The sequence below is a fragment of the Procambarus clarkii genome, chromosome 69 (genome assembly GCF_040958095.1).
Source record: "Procambarus clarkii isolate CNS0578487 chromosome 69, FALCON_Pclarkii_2.0, whole genome shotgun sequence".
NCBI classification, from domain to species: domain Eukaryota; kingdom Metazoa; phylum Arthropoda; class Malacostraca; order Decapoda; family Cambaridae; genus Procambarus; species Procambarus clarkii.
The window spans coordinates 3,310,164-3,327,567 of record NC_091218.1 but is presented as its reverse complement, the minus strand read 5'-3'; positions in this window follow the sequence as shown (position 1 = coordinate 3,327,567).

Below are 17,404 nucleotides of genomic sequence, written 5' to 3'. Positions count from 1 at the left end.
AGAGTTGTATTGTGGAGGTTTGCTTGCTCTGTGGGCTATCTGTTCCTCCTTCGTCATGAATGTGCCAATATATACGTTGTAGTAATTTTCGCTACCTCTGAGTAAGTGTTTGTGATGCAGTATGTAATCCACTGCCTCTTTATTACTGAACTGTACCAGGATAGGTCGTTTCCTGTCACAGTTGTATGGCCCAATGCGTCGGTGGACTTGCACCTCATTCCCCTGCCATCTGGGCTCTCATGTCTCTCAAGATCCTCTGTAGCTCCAAATCTTCAATCTCCATCCTTTGCTGCCTTGATGGTGCCTTGGCTTCAAGCAATCCATGGATTATGATTGTCCTCTTTCTCAGTGCAGGGTCATGCTGGTGCCCCCCCCCCTCCCCCGGCTGACCCCCAACCCTCCCACACCCGCTACTTCGTTCACTACTACTCCCCCTTCCCCTGCCAAGCTCCCCTTATTCCTGCCAAATTCATTAGTAAGCCTAGTTATTTCTCCTTGCCATTCTACCCTGCTCTTCCTGATTTCCTCTTGAATATAATCCATAAACTCTTGTTTGATTCTTTGAACCTCGTCCTGTATCTTATTAAAGATTTCACTTTTAATCCCCTGGAATAGATCATCTATCCAAACATTCCTCTTCTCTACAAATTTCCCAATCATCTTCTCCACAAACCTATCCTCTTCTTCAATCATAATACTGCTGGACCTAGACGCCCTTCCTGACCTAGTCATTGCTATAATCCAACCTTACCCACAGGGGTTTCAAGTATCTTACGGTCCTGATAACAAAATAGGTGAGTGAATCTCCAAGCGTCTCCTCATGTGGTGATGGGAAGGTTGCTGCCGGGTGTGAGGTCACGGTCAGAGGTTGGTGAGGTCTGCTCCACATTGAACACTGCCACAGTACTTCATCAACTATTTTCAATTACGCTACTTATACTGTTTTTCTTCACTACCTTATGGCTTTGGTCAAAACCCAAGGTTTTTTCATTCACTTCTACACACTTTTCCACTTCGAAGTTGCCTGATTACCCCTCCCACTCCACCAGTGAACCAGGAGCTCCCAACCAACGTCCACCCAACACGATGGTCACAACACAAGTTGATGTTGCTTGTGTATGTGTGTGTGTACTCACCTAATTGTACTCACCTAATTGTGCTTGCGGGGGTTGAGCTCTGGCTCTTTGGTCCTGCCTGTCAACCGTCAATCAACTGGTGTACAGATTCCTGAGCCTACTGGGCTCTATCATATCTACATTTGAAACTGTGTATGGAGTCAGCCTCCACCACATCACTTCCTAGTGCATTCCATTTACTAACTACTCTGACACTGAAAAAGTTCTTTCTAATGTCTCTGTGGCTCATTTGGGTACTCAGCTTCCACCTGTGTCCCCTTGTTCGCGTCCCTCCAGTGTTGAATAGTTCATCCTTGTTTACCCGGTCGATTCCCCTGAGAATTTTGTAGGTTGTGATCATGTCCCCCCTTACTCTTGTCTTCCAGTGTCGTAAGGTGCATTTCCCGCAGCCTTTCCTCATAACTCATGCCTCTTAGTTCTGGGACTAGTCTAGTAGCATACCTTTGGACTTTTTCCAGCTTCGTCTTGTGCTTGACAAGGTACGGGCTCCATGCTGGGGCCGCCTACTCCAGGATTGGTCTTACATATGTTGTGTACAAGATTCTGAATGATTCCTTACACAGGTTCCTGAACGCCGTTCTGATGTTAGCCAGCCTCGCATATGCCGCAGACGTTATTCTCTTTATGTGGGCTTCAGGAAACAGGTTTGGTGTGATATCAACTCCTAGATCTTTCTCTCTGTCTGTTTCATGAAGTACTTCATCTCCTATTCTGTATCCTGTGTCTGGCCTCCTGTTTCCACTGCCTAGTTTCATTACTTTGCATTTACTCGGGTTCAACTTCAACAGCCATTTGTTGGACCATTCACTAAGTCTATCTAGGTCATCTTGTAGCCTCCTACTATCATCCTCTGTTTCAATCCTTCTCATAATTTTTGCATCGTCGGCAAACATTGAGAGGAACGAATCTATACCCTGTGTGTGTGTGTGTGTGTGTGTGTGTGTGTGTGTGTGTGTGTGTGTGTGTGTGTGTGTGTGTGTGTGTGTGTGTGTGCTTGCGGGGGTTGAGCTTTGGCTCTTTGGGCCCGCCTCTCAACTGTCAATCAACTGGTGTACAGATTCTTGAGCCTACTGGGCTCTATCATATCTACATTTAAAACTGTGTATGGAGTCAGCCTCCACCACATCTGTACCTAATACATTTTACCTGTTAACTACTCTGACACTGAAAAAGTTCTTTCTAATGTCCCTGTGGCTCATTTGGGTACTCAGTGTCCATCTGTGTCCCCTTGTTAGCATAACACCAGTGTTGAATAGTTTATCCTTGTCTACCCTGTCTTGTCTTGTCAAAAACCCTTGAGGATTATGTAGGTAATGATCATGTCTCCCCTCACTCTTCTGTCTTTCAGTGTCGTAAGGTGCATTTCACGCAATCTTTCCTCGTAACTCATGCCTCTTAGTTCAGGGACTAGTCTAGTGGCATACCACTGAACTTTTCCCAGATTCGTCTTGTGATTGACAAGGTGCGGGCTCCATGCTGGGGCCGCATACTCCAGGATTGGTCTTACGTATATGGTGTACAAGATTCTAAACGATTCCTTACACAGGTTCCTGAAGGCTGTTCTGATGTTAGCCAGCCTTGCATATGCCGCAGATGTAATTCTTTTGATGTGGGCTTCAGGAAACAGGTTTGGTGTGATATCAATTTCAAGATCTTTCTCTCTTTCCGTTTCATTAAGTACTTCATCTCCTATTCTGTATCTTGTGTCTGGCCTCCTGTTTCCACCGCCTAGTTTCATTACTTTGCATTTACTCGGGTTAAACTTTAACAGCCATTTGTTGGACCATTCATTCACTCTGTCTAGGTCGTCCTGTAGCCTCGTACTATCATCCTCTGTTTCAATCCTCCTCATAAATTTTGCATCATCAGCAAACATTGAGAGAAACGATTCTATTCCCTCTGGGAGATCATTTACACATATCAGAAACAGTATTGGTCCAAGGACCGACCCCTGCGGGACTCCACTTGTGACGTTTCACCAATCCGAGACCTCACCCCTTACAGTGACTCGTTGTCTTCTGTTGCTTAGGTACTCCCTTATCCAACGGAGTACCTTCCCTTTCACTCCAGCCTGCCTCTCCAGCTTTCTCACTAGCCTCGTGTGTGGTTTTGTATCAAAGGCTTTTTCACAATCCAAAAATATGCAGTGTGCCCGCCCCTCTCTTTCTTGCCTGATTTTTGTTGCCTGGTCGTAGAATTCAATTAACCCTGTTAGGCATGACTTGCCATCCCTAAACCCATGTTGATGCTATGTGACAACGTTTTTTCGCTTCCAGATGTTCCACTAGCTTTCTTTGCACAATCTTCTCCATCAGCTTGCATAGTATGCAGGTTAGGGGCACTGGCCGGTAGTTCAGTTCCTCCTGCCTATCCCCCTTTCTTGTATATTGGAACTACATTAACTGCCTTCCAAATTTCTGGCATTTCCCCTGTTTCCAGTAATTTGTTATACACCATGGAGAGTGGCAGGCACAGAGCTTCTGCTCCTTCCCCTAGCATCCAAGGGGAGATTCCATCTGGGCCTATAGCCTTTGTAACATCCAACTCTAGTAAACACTTCTTTACTTCCCCACTGGTAATCTCAAACTCTTCTAGTGGTTCCTGGTTAACTATTCCCTCTCTTATCTCTGGAATCGCTCCTTGCTCTACAGTGAAAGCCTCCTGGAATTTCTTATTCAGTTTCTCACACACTTCCTTGTCGTTTGTAGTGAATCCTTCTGCCCCTATCCTTATATTCATTACCTGTTCCTTTACTGTTGTTTATCTCCTGATGTGACTATGCAGCAACTTGGGTTGAGTCTTTGCCTTGCTTGCGATGTAATTTTCGTATTGTCTTTCTGCCTCTCTTCTCATCCTGACATATTCATTCCTGGCATTCCGGTATATTTCTCTGCTCTCCAGTGTCCTGTTATTCCTACAGTTTCTCCATGCGCTATTAATTTGCTGCTTAGCTAGCCTACATTTCTGATTAAACCATGGGTTTCTTATCTTCATTTCATTGGTTTCCTTTTGGACTGGGACAAACTTGTTCGCTGCTTCTTTGCACTTGTGCGTGATGAAGTCCATCATGTCCTGGGCCGTCTTTCCCCTGAACTCTGTTTCCCATATTATATCTATTAGGAATTTTTTTAACTCCTCATAGTTTCCCTTTCGGAATGCCAGTTTTTTGTTTTCAGTACCCCTACTCGAGTTCAATAACCCTTCCTCAACCAGATACTCAAACGCCAGTACACTGTGGTCACTAATCCTACTGGAGCCTCATAGCCGATTTCCCTTATGCCAGAGTCGTTCAGAGTGAAGACTAGGTCGAGTCACGCTGGTTCATCGTTTCCTCTCATCCTAGTTGGTTCCCTGACATGTTGACTTAGAAAGTTTCTTGTCGCCACCTCCATTAGTTGGCCTCTTCATGTATCCTCTTCTCCATGCGGGTCCTTGTACTCCCAGTCTATCTTTCTGTGATTGAAGTCTCCCCTGATGAGCAGATGGGATCTATTTCTACAGGCAGCAGAGGCAGACCTCTCAATTATAGTGTTAACTGCCATGTTGTTGTTGTCATACTCTTGCCTTTGTCTTTTCTGATTTGGTAGAGGGTTATATATCACTGCTACTACTACTTTTGGTCCTCCCAATGTTATGGTGCCTGTTAGGTAGTCTCTGAATCCCTCGCAGCCCGGGATGACCATCTCCTTGAAGCTCCATTCCAATCTCATTAGTAAGGCCACTCCAACGTCTCCCCATCCTTCCCTCTCTTTCCTTATTACAGTGTAGTTCTGGGGAAACACCGCATTCGTTATGATACCTGAAAGTTTTGTTTATGTGAGTCCGATTACATCTGGGTTCACTTCTTGTGTTCTTTCCCGTAGTTCACTTGCCTTGCTTGTGATCCCATTTATGTTCGAGTACATCACCTTGAAGCTGACTTTCTTCTGTCCTTTCTCATATCCTATTGCTTCCTCTGAAGCAGGGAAACAGGGAGGGACCGGGATGGGGGCCTATGAAGGGGGACCTAGGGGTTCTGGGGTGTGCGGGTGCTGGGAGGATTTGGTACAGGGAGGGTGGTGTAGGAGGGAGGGATTGGGGGGTTGTGTGTGTGTGTGTGTGTACTCACCTAGTTGTACTCACCTAGTTGTGTTTACCAGGATTGAGCTCTGGCTCTTTGGTCCCGCCTCTCGTCCGTCAATCAACAGGTGTACAGATTCCTGAGCCTATTTGGCTCTATCATATCTACACTTGAAACTGTGCATGGAGTCGGCCTCTACCAAATCACTTCCTAATGCATTCCACTTGTCAACCACTCTGACACTAAAAAAGTTCTTTTCTAATATCTCTTTGGCTCATTTGAGCACTCAGTTTCCACCTGTGTCCCCTTGTGCGTGTGCCCCTTGTGTCAAATAGCCTGTCTTTATCTACCCTATCAATTCCCTTCAGAATCTTGAATGTTGTGATCATGTCCCCCCTAACTCTTCTGTCTTCCAACGAAGTGAGGTTTAATTCCCATAGTCTCTCCTCATAGCTCATACCTCTCAGCTCGGGTACTATTCTGGTGGCAAACCTTTGAACCTTTTCCAGTTTAGTCTTATCCTTGACTACATATGGACTCCATGCTGGGGCTGCATACTCCAGGATTGGCCTGACATATGTGGTATACAAAGTTCTGAATGATTCTTTACATAAGTTTCTGAATGCCGTTCGTATGTTGATCAGCCTGGCATATGCCACTGATGTTATCCTCTTGATATGTGCTGCAGGAGACAGGTCTGGCATGATATCAACCCCAAAGTCTTTTTCTTTCTTAGACTTTTGAAGAATTTTCTCTCCCAGATGATACCTTGTATCTGGCCTCCAGCTCCCTACACCTTTCTTCATTACATTACATTTGGTTGGGTTAAACTCTAACAACCATTTGTTCGACTATTCCTTCAGCTTGTCTAGGTCTTCTTGAAGCTTCAAACAGTCCTCTTCTGTCTTAATCCTTCTCGTAATTTTGGCATCGTCCGCTGACATTGAGAGAAATGAATCGATACCCTCCAGGAGATCATTTACATATATCAGAAACAAGATAAGACCGAGTACAGAGCCGTGTGGGACTCCACTGGTGACTTCACGCCAATCAGAGGTCTCCCCTTCACCGTAACACTCTGCTTCCTATTGCCTAGGTACTCCCTTATCCACTGGAGCACCTTACGAGCTACACCGGCCTGTCTCTCCAGCTTATGTACCAGCCTCTTGTGCGGTACAGTGTCAAAGGCTTTCCGACAATCCAAGAAAATGCAGTCCACCCAGCCCTTTCTTTCTCGCTTAATCTTTGTCACTTGGTCGTAGAATTCTATTAAGCCAGTTAGGCAAGATTTACCCTCCCTGGACCCATGTTGGCGGTTTGTCACGAAGACCCTTCTCTCCAGATGTGTTACCAGGTTTTTCCTCACGATCTTCTCCATCATCTTGCATTGTATAGAAGTCAAGGACACTGGCCTGTAGTTCAGTGCTCTTGCCTGTCGCCCTTTTTGTATATTGGGACCACCTTCGCCGTCTTCCATATTTCTGGTAGGTCTCCCGTCTCCAGTGACTTACTATACACTATGGAGAGTGGCAAGCAAAGTGCCTCTTCACACTCTTTCAGTACCCATAGTGAGATCCCATCTGGACCAACAGCCTTTCTAACATCCAGATCCAGCAGGTGTCTCTTGACCTCCTCTCTCGTAAATTCGATCTCTTCCAAGGCCGCCTGGTTTACCTCCCTTTCTCCTAGCACAGTGACCTCACCTTGTTCTATTGTGAAGACCTCCTAGAACCTTTTGTTGAGTTCTTCACACACCTCTCTGTCATTCTCTGTATACCTGTCCTCCCCTGTTCTAAGTTTCAATACATGTTCTTTCACTGTTGTTTTCCTTCTGATGTGGCTGTGGAGTAGCTTTGGTTCGGTCTTGGCTTTCTTTGCTATATCATTTTCAAAACTTTTCTCTGCTTCTCTTCTCACCCTGACGTACTCATTCCTGGTTCTCTCTCTGCTCTCTAGTGTTCTGTTATTCCGGAAGTTCCTCCACGCCCTTTTGTTCAGTTTCTTTGTTTCCATACATGCTCTATTATACCATGGATTCTTCTGTTGCTTCTCGGATTTTTCCCTTTGGGCCGGGATGAACCTGTTTACAGCCTTCTAACACTTTTGGGTAACATAGTCCATCATACCTTTTACAGACTTATCTCTGAGCTCTGTGTCCCTAGGTATTTCCCTCAGGAAACTTCTCATCTGTTCATAATTCCCTTTCGGTATGCGAGAGATGCGGTATAAGAGAGAGGGAGAGAGAGAGAGAGAGAGAGAGAGAGGAGGGAGAGAGAGAGAGAGAGAGAGAGAGAGAGAGAGAGAGAGAGAGAGAGAGAGAGAGAGAGAGAGAGAGAGAGAGAGAGAGAGAGAGACAAAGACGGGAAAGAGAGAGAGAGAGAGAGGAGGTAGGGAGAGAGAGAGAGAGAGAGAGAGAGAGAGACAGGAGGGAGGGAGAGAGAGAGAGAGAGAGAGAGAGAGACAGGAGGGAGGGAGAGAGAGAGAGAGAGAGAGAGAGAGAGAGAGAGATAGTGTGTGTGTGTGTGTGTGTGTGTGTGTGTGTGTGTGTGTGTGTACATTCCTCACACGAGGTGTATTCACCTTGTTTTGCATGCGGGGGTTGAGCTGTGCTCCTTCGGTCCGCCTCTCAACTGTCAATCAAGTGTTTCTACTACTACTTTTTTTCCTCCACACCACACATACAGACACCCCAGGAAGGAGCCTGTGACAACTGACTAACTCCCAGGTACCTATTTACTGCCAAGTAACAGGAGCATTCAGGGTGAAAGAAATTTTGCCCATTTGTTTCTGCCTGGTGCGGGAATCGAACCCGCGCCGCAGAATTACGAGTCCTTCGCGCTCTCCACCAGGCTACCCACGCCCCCAACACACACACACACACACACAGACCCAGTGTGTGTGTCTGTGTCCCCCATTCCTCACTCGTGGTGTGTGTGCGTGTGTATGTGTACATTCCTCACTCGTGGTGTGTATGTGTGCGTACATTCCTCACTCGAGGTGTGTGTGCATACATTCCTCACCTTTTTTTTTTTTTTGTGTGTGTGTGTGTGCGTGTGTGTGTGTGTGTGTGTGTGTGTACTCACCTAGTTGTGTTTACCAGGATTGAGCTCTAGCTCTTTGGTCCCGACTCTCAACCGTCAATCAACAGGTGTACAGGTTCCTGAGCCTATTCGGTTCTATCATATCTACACTTGAAATTGTGTATGGAGTCAGCCTCCACCACATCACTTCCTAATGCATTCCATTTGTCAACCACTCTGACACTAAAAAAGTTCTTTCTAATATCTCTGTGGCTCCTTTGGGCACTCAGTTTCCACCTGTGTCCCGTTGTGCGTGTTTCCCTTGTGTTAAATAGCCTGTCTTTATCTACCCTATCAATTCCCTTCAGAATCTTGAATGTGGTGATCATGTCCCCCCCTAACTCTTCTGTCTTCCAGCGAGGTGAGGTTTAATTCCCGTAGTCTCTCCTCGTAGCTCATACCTCTCAGCTCGGGTACTAGTCTGGTGGCAAACGTTTGAACCTTTTCCAGTTTAGTCTTATCCTTGACTAGATATGGACTCCATGCTGGGGCTGCATACTCCAGGATTGGCCTGACATATGTGGTATACAAAGTTATGAATGATTCTTTACACAAGTTTCTGAATGCCGTTCGTATGTTGGCCAGCCTGGCATATGCCTCTGATGTTATCCTCTTGATATGTGGTGCAGGAGACAAGTCTGGCATGATATCAACCCCAAAGTCTTTTGCTTTCTCTGACTCCTGAAAAATTTCCTCTCCCCCAGATGATACCTTGTATCTGGCCTCCTGCTCCCTATACCTATCTTCATTACATTACATTTGGTTGGGTTAAACTCTAACAACCATTTGTTCGACCATTCTTTCAGCTTGTCTAGGTCTTCTTGAAGCCTCAAACAGTCCTCTTCTGTCTTAATCCTTCTCATAATTTTGGCATCGTCCGCAAATATCGAGAGAAATGAATCGATATCATCCGCGAGATCATTTACATATATCAGAAACAAGATAGGACCGAGTACAGAGCCCTGTGGGACTTTTCAGGTAAATGTTTCAGTCTTGTTTATGGAGAGAGTGAAACCGAGCTAAATTCATTTCCTTCCGAGGAGTTCAATGGACTGTTTAATTTTTCCCAAGATGGGAGCTTGTATTAGGACATCATCTGCATATCCCACTTGTTGTGTTCCTTCTGGAAAATCCATATTTGGAATTGCGTTCATTGAATAGTGTGGGGCTTAAGACTCCTCCTTGGGGGGGGGGGGGGGTACCGCGTTCCATATTCATTGTTCTTGAGATTGCTTCATTGAAGCAGATCTTGGCTTTCCTCCCTGTGAGGTAGTCTTCAATCCATTCCATGAGTCTCCCCTTGACACCCATGCATGCAAGCTCGTCCAGGATCGCAATCCCCTGTGCGTTGTCGAAAGTTCCTTTGATGTCAACAAATACAGAGTACTTAGCTGTGTCATTAGCCTGGTAATTAACTATACAATTTGCTGTGCTCCGTCCTTCAACAAATCCATTGACACCCTCCCTTAGTCTGCCTATTTTGTGCAACAGTCGTCTTAGAATGATCCTTTCAAACACCTTGCAAGTGCATGACATGAGACCGATAGGTCTGTAAATGCCAGGGTCATTGGACTTCGGTAAGGGGACAATTATTACATGTTTCCATTGTGTGGGCAACACACCACTTAGGAATGATTTGTTAAACAGGTGGAGTAATGGATTCCCAGACACTTCACATAGAGCAGTGAGTATGTCGTAGGTGACGCCATCTTCACCAGGTGCTGTAATTTTACCCTTTTTCATAGCGCCCTTTACTTCCTGGGTTGTGATTGGTTCCCCATACTCGTCATCACTAGATTGTGCTCTTGTTATCCCTAATCCTTCTGTCATTATGTCGGAGGAGCTGTTCCCTGCTTACTTCTACAGGGAGGGAGGAGGTAAATGCTGCATCACTCCACTTGTGAATAAGTTCTTCAGCCTTACCCTTAGGGTCTTAGGCCGGGTTCTGCCCCCATTAGCTATCTGAATTTGTGCCCACACTTGTCTTGCAGATGTTTCTCTTCTATAGAGCTAGTGAATTCAAGCCATTGTTTTTCCCGGTCTTTAATCTTCTCTTCTCTGGCTACTTGACACACAGTTTTAAACAGCTCTTGGTTGCTGTCAGTGGGATGTCTCCGGTACTCTCTGCTCATGCTCCTTACATTCGCATTGAGCATCTTTATGTAGTCGTTCTCATACTATTTTATTTTCTTCTTCTAAAGGTTACTGCGCCCAGACGTACGGCGCGGAACTCTGAGACAGTGCTCAATTTGGTTATTAAAGTCATCAACAAATGTATCGGTGTCTTCTGGGATTTGGTATTCCGTGAACCAGTCACTCATCCTCTTTATGAAAAGCGGCCTCATATCTGGTCCGAATGATAACCTTTTCCTTTTATTTGTCTCTTTCCTTCTCTTGCAAATGTCGACGGTGGTAATTGGCTGTTCATCACCCAGGACTCTAAGGTTTTCACTCCCCCTGACATAGAGTGACAGTTTTCGTCCACTGACATTGAGCTGATGATAGTTGTCTTCAAAGTGTGGGTGCCTGGCATAAAGGTCACCAACCAGCAGGATAGGTTCTTCATTAACAAATTCAGGTAGTGTGTCAAGGTCAAGTTTACTTCGTGGCACATAGGTTGATTATATGTAGGGCATTATTGTTGGAAATTTCCAACACTAAATACAACACTGTTGTATTCTCATTAATTATTACTAATTCTACTAATCATTGTAGTGATTAAAATTAACCCAACGTAGAGTTCACATGTACTAATAATTACATCTGTTTAATAAGGCTAGAATTCTTACGTCACCCGACGCCAGTATTGCGTCAGATTCTATTGTAATAAACACATTTATATCCAATGTGTCTGAGAATTGAATTTGATTCTCTATAAACAACGGTGTTCTGTGTGATAATTAATTACAGATAAACTGATCTCCAACTAAAGCCAAATAGAGCGTTTATAGTTATAGCTGTTATCTAGTAATAAAATTAACGTCACGCGTGAATGCCCTGGAGAGACTTTAATTCTTCTCCATTGTTCGTTTACTATCATAAAACGGGCAAATAATAATATTTAACTCCTCCAAATAATAAACCCGTCCTAACCCGAGCATTTCAAGCACAACTGCGAGAAATGATAATCTCCATAATAAATAATTTGGGTAACAAACGCGGGACGCGGAGCGGGGCGGAAGAGACGCCAGTCCACGTGTAGAAACGTTCACGAGCAGACGTGTTCACGTGGCGAAGCGCTCACGAGGAGATGCCATTACCCAGCCATCAGGGTAGACGCCATCAAATCTCTAGAAGAAAGTCGCCACTGTGAGGTGTGAAGAACCTTTGCAGACAATACCTTCACTGGTGTCAGTGTCATTTACGGAACCTGTTAAATTTGGTTCTATGTAACTCCACGTGACCGGCCAGTGAAGCGCGTCAGTATCTAGGATAGGCTAGACTGGAACCTAGGACGCGACCTTCGGGAAGCCTTAACTTACACAGTGCCCATATTAGCTAAGTACCTTGATCCTTATTTGATGCATCATATAGGGGGTGGGTTTATAGCTGGGTAGCTTGCCGTGACACCGTGCGACAATAAAAAACTACAGGTCATTATTTTCTCCTGTTTTTAATCTCGTTTTCTTGAATATACATTTCTAGTAGTTTAATTTGTTACTACTGAAACTAATTTGATTTACAGCGTGTGTGAAGAATTCTCCGAGCTGTCATTTCCCATGTTAATCAACTCCCAGTGTTCTATGACGAGTCCAGGAGAATCAGAAGATGAGTCGTGACTAACTTCTGGGGAATCGTCATTAAGCTAAGATTCCTTGTGTATTCCTTGATTATTATCTGTACTCCCTTTCATGCAGAACTCTGTTCATTGGATTAACATGTGTTTATTATACTTATTATTTTATGTTCGTAGTCTATGTTCTTTTTGATGATAAAGATAATGACTCTATAAATATTCATAGGATTAGATTATTATACATTGGACTGGTGAACGAACCTCACTAGTTCCTGGACGTATTCAGTTCCAGTAATACCCCCCCCCCAATGTAGGTGTTTGAGGCTTTGATTCATTTAATTATACAGCCCATTAATTATTTCAGTGATCATATTCTCTAGTATTTTATCCATAGTTACTGGTTCATCTAGGAATTTTCTAATGATCATATTTTCTCAGTTTCCCTCTTTACTACAAAAGCGGGTGGTCCTTCGTAATTGATTTTACTATATTAATATTTAAATAATTAGAGTCCAGCCCCAAATGTCCCACATTATGGTCCTTATCGAACCGGATAGGCATAAATTTATAACTACAAATACTAATTATTAATAACTAATCCTTGTGTGATATAAGCTAGAATAACTATTTAATTAATTGTGTCAACCAACAGTGTAACACATCAGTTAGTCTAAGTCACACCAACATATCGCTACTTTCACCTCATGTATAAGGTAGCCTTAGTGGGTCACAGCCAATTACCCACAACACTTAGACCTACACTTCATACAGAAGTAAGAATCTTTAGGTCACCAGGAGCATCAGCTCATAACCTTTATATGTTTTCACCTGTGTGTGCAAGTGCACTCTTATAAAAACAAAAAACCCAAAAATACAGCACAATTATATTCACCTTACTGCACCACGATAATCTTTACCAATCTTATTAGGTAGAATTTAGGCTGAGATTGTGCTTAATTTGGTACAAGCCCAGACTAAATAAATTTATAGTTCTTAGTTAGGAATTATCACGACTAGACATAAGCTAGTCAGTAGTGTATGTATTATACTATTTGTGCTGACCCTAAACAGGGTGGGATTAAACTTTGTGATAACTCTGATTGGAGTGTCTCCATAATATTTCTCTTGTATTCATTATTTGTGTATCTATTTTGTGTATTGCTGGATAATCTCCATTAACTCTGATGGTGATATAGAAGAGCCAACCGGACGAGAACTAACGGTGAAGTTCAGACAGTGCACAAAATATCTAGCTACTTGTTGTTAGGTAGGTACATTTAACCTCAAGTGAGGTAAAGTATAAATTAGCCACCTTAAATTAGGCTACATTTAATGTTACTTGTCCACTAATGAACAAGTACCCAAGCTTCATTAGTAATACATATACTAATCCCATGAAGTTTGGACCCAAGCCCAACATGGCTACTACTGAGCAATTAAGGAGAACCTACATTGGCCTTAAAGGTCATTTGACCAGATTAATTAACAAGGCTGAGGTCTTATCTAAAGATACTCCCATTGACTCTTATCACTTAGAGACATCAGTTAGAGTGGCTGATCTGAAATTTGATCAAGTCAAGTCTACAAGTCAGTCTTATATTGCTCTACTAAATACTGTAGAAACCGATCCTGATGAAGTAAGTCAAATTGTAGACGGTATCTCCCAGTACGAAGAGGAGACTCAAGATATAATTTATAGGCTATCTCAACTAGCAAAACAATCTGGATCCAATGCCAGTAACACAGGGTCTCAATTCAATAACCAACTACCAGAGGTTCGTTTACCTACTTTAGACTTACCTACATTTTCAGGATCAGATACAGAAAATTGGGACAATTTTTGGACTTCATTTGAAGTTCACATCCATAAGAAACCGTCTCTGGACAAGGTTTCTAAATTCTCATACCTACTTAGTCTTCTCAAAGGAGAGGCTAAAAAGGTCATACATAACCTCACTCTTGATGAGCGTAATTATGAGGAAGCTATAAAACTCTTGAAGTTGAACTATTGCAACAAAGAGTTAAGTATAGCTACCCTCTATTATCAATTGCTAGATCTGAATGCACCAAATAGTAGACCAGAGTCACTTCAAAGCTTCAGACTAGAAGTAGAGTCTCTAGTAAAGGCCTTAGGTACTAAAGTTAATATACCTGCTTCAGAATGGTCTATCAAGTTACTATTGCAGAGGAAATTACCTCGAAATGTCTTAACAGAGCTCTGCTCACATTATAATACCGAGTTTCTCACTCTTGACCAAATATTCGAGGGATTGAGAATAACGGTTAACAGGTTGAAGACTCATGATAAAATTAAACCTGAGTCTAAACCAACTAATACTGATACTTCAGTCAAACCTAAACAGACTTTGAATAAGTCTAATAAATATAAATCCAAAACTACTCCATCCACTGGGAAAAGGAGTGGAAATGTAGGTACATATTCGGTGTCTCCTTCTGAGATAACCAATGACTTGTCTACTAAAGAGACTAAGTCTATTAACCAGAGAAGGTGTCTGTTCTGCAATCAAGGATATGCCACTTACCAATGCTCTGTTTATCCTACTTATAATGTTAGGGTTAAAAGGTTGCAAGAAATACACAAGTGCATGGGCTCTCATGATCCCAAAAAGTGTGTAGTGCAGCTACGTTCCTGCAACAGATGTAACTAAGGTGTACACCACTACGCCTTATGTAGAAAATCTTCTACACCAACCATGACCACTGGGGAGAATTCCACGAATTCTACCGCAGTGCAATATTGCAAAGTGCATCAAGAAGTAAATGTACTTGCTACTGAGTCAGGCAATAATACTACTGTGCCTACAGCTCAACTTAGACTAATAAACCGAAGATCTAGAATTAACGCTAGAGGTCTTTTTGACCAAGGTTCACAGAAAACCTTCATTACACAACAATTGGTAGATGAGTTAAATTTAAAACCTGCCAAAAGTGTGAGGTTAAATATTTATGGTTTCTTGTCGAATAGTGGACCTCGTGACTACAAGGTAGTTAAGGTATTAGTGAGACTCGGATCTTCTACTAGTCCAATACAAGCGGTAGTAGTGGATAAACTTCCTACAGACTTACAAGTCACTGGGTTAGCTCGCACTGCGAGACATCTTAGACGAAACCGCATGAGGCTAGCAGATTATAAAATAAATTCTGACTGCCTCACAGATGTTGGAATACTTATAGGCGCGGATTATTATTACAAATTTATAACTGGATGCACTAGACAACACGGAATGAATTTGTTGTCGTCTGCAGGAGGCAAATTGCTTTCGGGACCGGTGCTTTTCAGACAAAATCCAGCGTCCACAAACCAACAATCTAATAACATAATAGTGGCGTGACTAGGCTTGGAACAGTCACCCCTACGTTTCAGAGAAATATCTGAGGATAGTGAGTCTGACCCACCAATACATCGTTTGTGGGATTTAGACACTTTAGGTATTATCCCTGAACAACCAAGTCCTGATGATACGTGGACTTACCAGCAATACGTGGATACAGTTGTCTATGAAAATAAACAATACTGGGTAAGACTCCCATGGAAGTTGGATCATCCACAACTTCCAGTAAATTATTTTATGGCAGCCTTACAATTGCAGTCTCAATTAACACGACTACAGAAGCAGCCAGACAAACTGAACATGTATCATCAACTCATCCAACAACAACTTAACAGTAAATTTATTGAAGTTGTTGATAACGATGACCGAAAGATAGGTCATTATTTACCTCATCACGCTGTGGTGAAAGACTCATTGACAACACCTATTCGTATTGTCTTTAACTGTAGTGCTAAAGTAAAGCCAAGCAGTGTGTCTTTAAATGAATGTCTCCAAACGGGACCTAGCCTAACACAAAGGCTACATGATGTGCTGTTACGATTTCGCACTGGTATTTTCGCCTATACTGCTGATATCAGCAAAGCTTTCCTCCGAGTAGGTTTACAGGAGGAAGATCGTAACTACACAAAATTCCTCTGGATTAAGGATCCACTGGATCCTAACAGTGAAGTCATCACATATCGTTTTGCCTCAGTATTATTTGGAGCTACGTCTTCACCGTTTCTTTTGCAAGCAACATTAGACACACATTTGAGGAAATCAAACAGCCCCTATAAGGCAGACATTAGCGACAACTTGTATGTCGACAATTTCCAGGGAACCACTAATGATCAAACTGATCTGGTAGAAATCTACCATGAGGCTAACCGTGAACTATTAGGAGCCAATATGCCACTACAGTCATGGGTCTCAAATAATGAATTACTCAACCAGGTAATCGAGAAAGAATTTCCAGGTTATCAGGTACCCAATGAATTAAAGGTTCTAGGCATGGAATGGAACACCAGTACTGACGAGATGAATGTCAAGTCAGTACAAACTGATAACTCAACCCTTACCATGAGAACACTGCTCTCGTTTGTCAGTCAACCATTTGACCCTTTAGGCCTACTTAGTCCTATATTAATAAGGGGCAAACTCCTAATGCAGGAGTGCTGGCAGAAACATATGGGATGGGATGATCCGTTACCAAGTGAGTTACAAGCTAAATGGCAGATACTCTCAACGGATTTTAATCAGTTAGGTGTTTTGAAATTTCCTCGTAATGCTTCAGGACCGAACTTACCCACCAATTTGCACGTTTTCTGCGATGCCTCTGGCAAAGCATATGGCGCAGTAGCCTACTTAGTTAATAGTGCACAATCAATTTTACTCACATCTAAAGCAAGAGTTGCTCCCATTAAGAAGAGATCTTTGCCTCAAATGGAGTTGACTGCATTGCTGGTGGGAGTAAGATTGGCTCATTGCCTGGCAAAGACACTCAATAATATCCACTTTGGTGAGATTGTAGTGTGGTCAGACAACGAGGCAGTCTTACAATGGGTAAGAAACAATAACAACAAAACTCCCTACGTCAGTAATCGAGTCAGGGAGATTCATAAGTTATCTGCTGGATATAAATTCAGACATGTTCCTACTAAGGACAATCCTGCAGATTATTTATCTCGAGGATTAACATTAAAACAACTTATCAAGTCTTCGCTGTGGTTCCATGGACCTTCATGGCTTGTTGGTGGTCAGTGGCCCAAGCAAAAGCCACAAGTCATAGTGACCAATATCACCACTCCCATGAAAGAACCAGAACCTCAACGAATCTTAGCCATTGATCCTCACAATTATTCTAACTTAAGCAAGCTATTAAGAGTGACTGCACATGTGTTTGATTTTCTTGCTAAGATAGGAATTCGACATAAGTTTCCCAATCCTATCCTCTACTGGATCAAACGTGCACAACAGTGCACGGTAAGTGCACTGGTAAGACACTGTAAGACTGGTGTAGTGGTAAGACACTCGCCTGGCGTTCCGCGAGCGCTATGTCA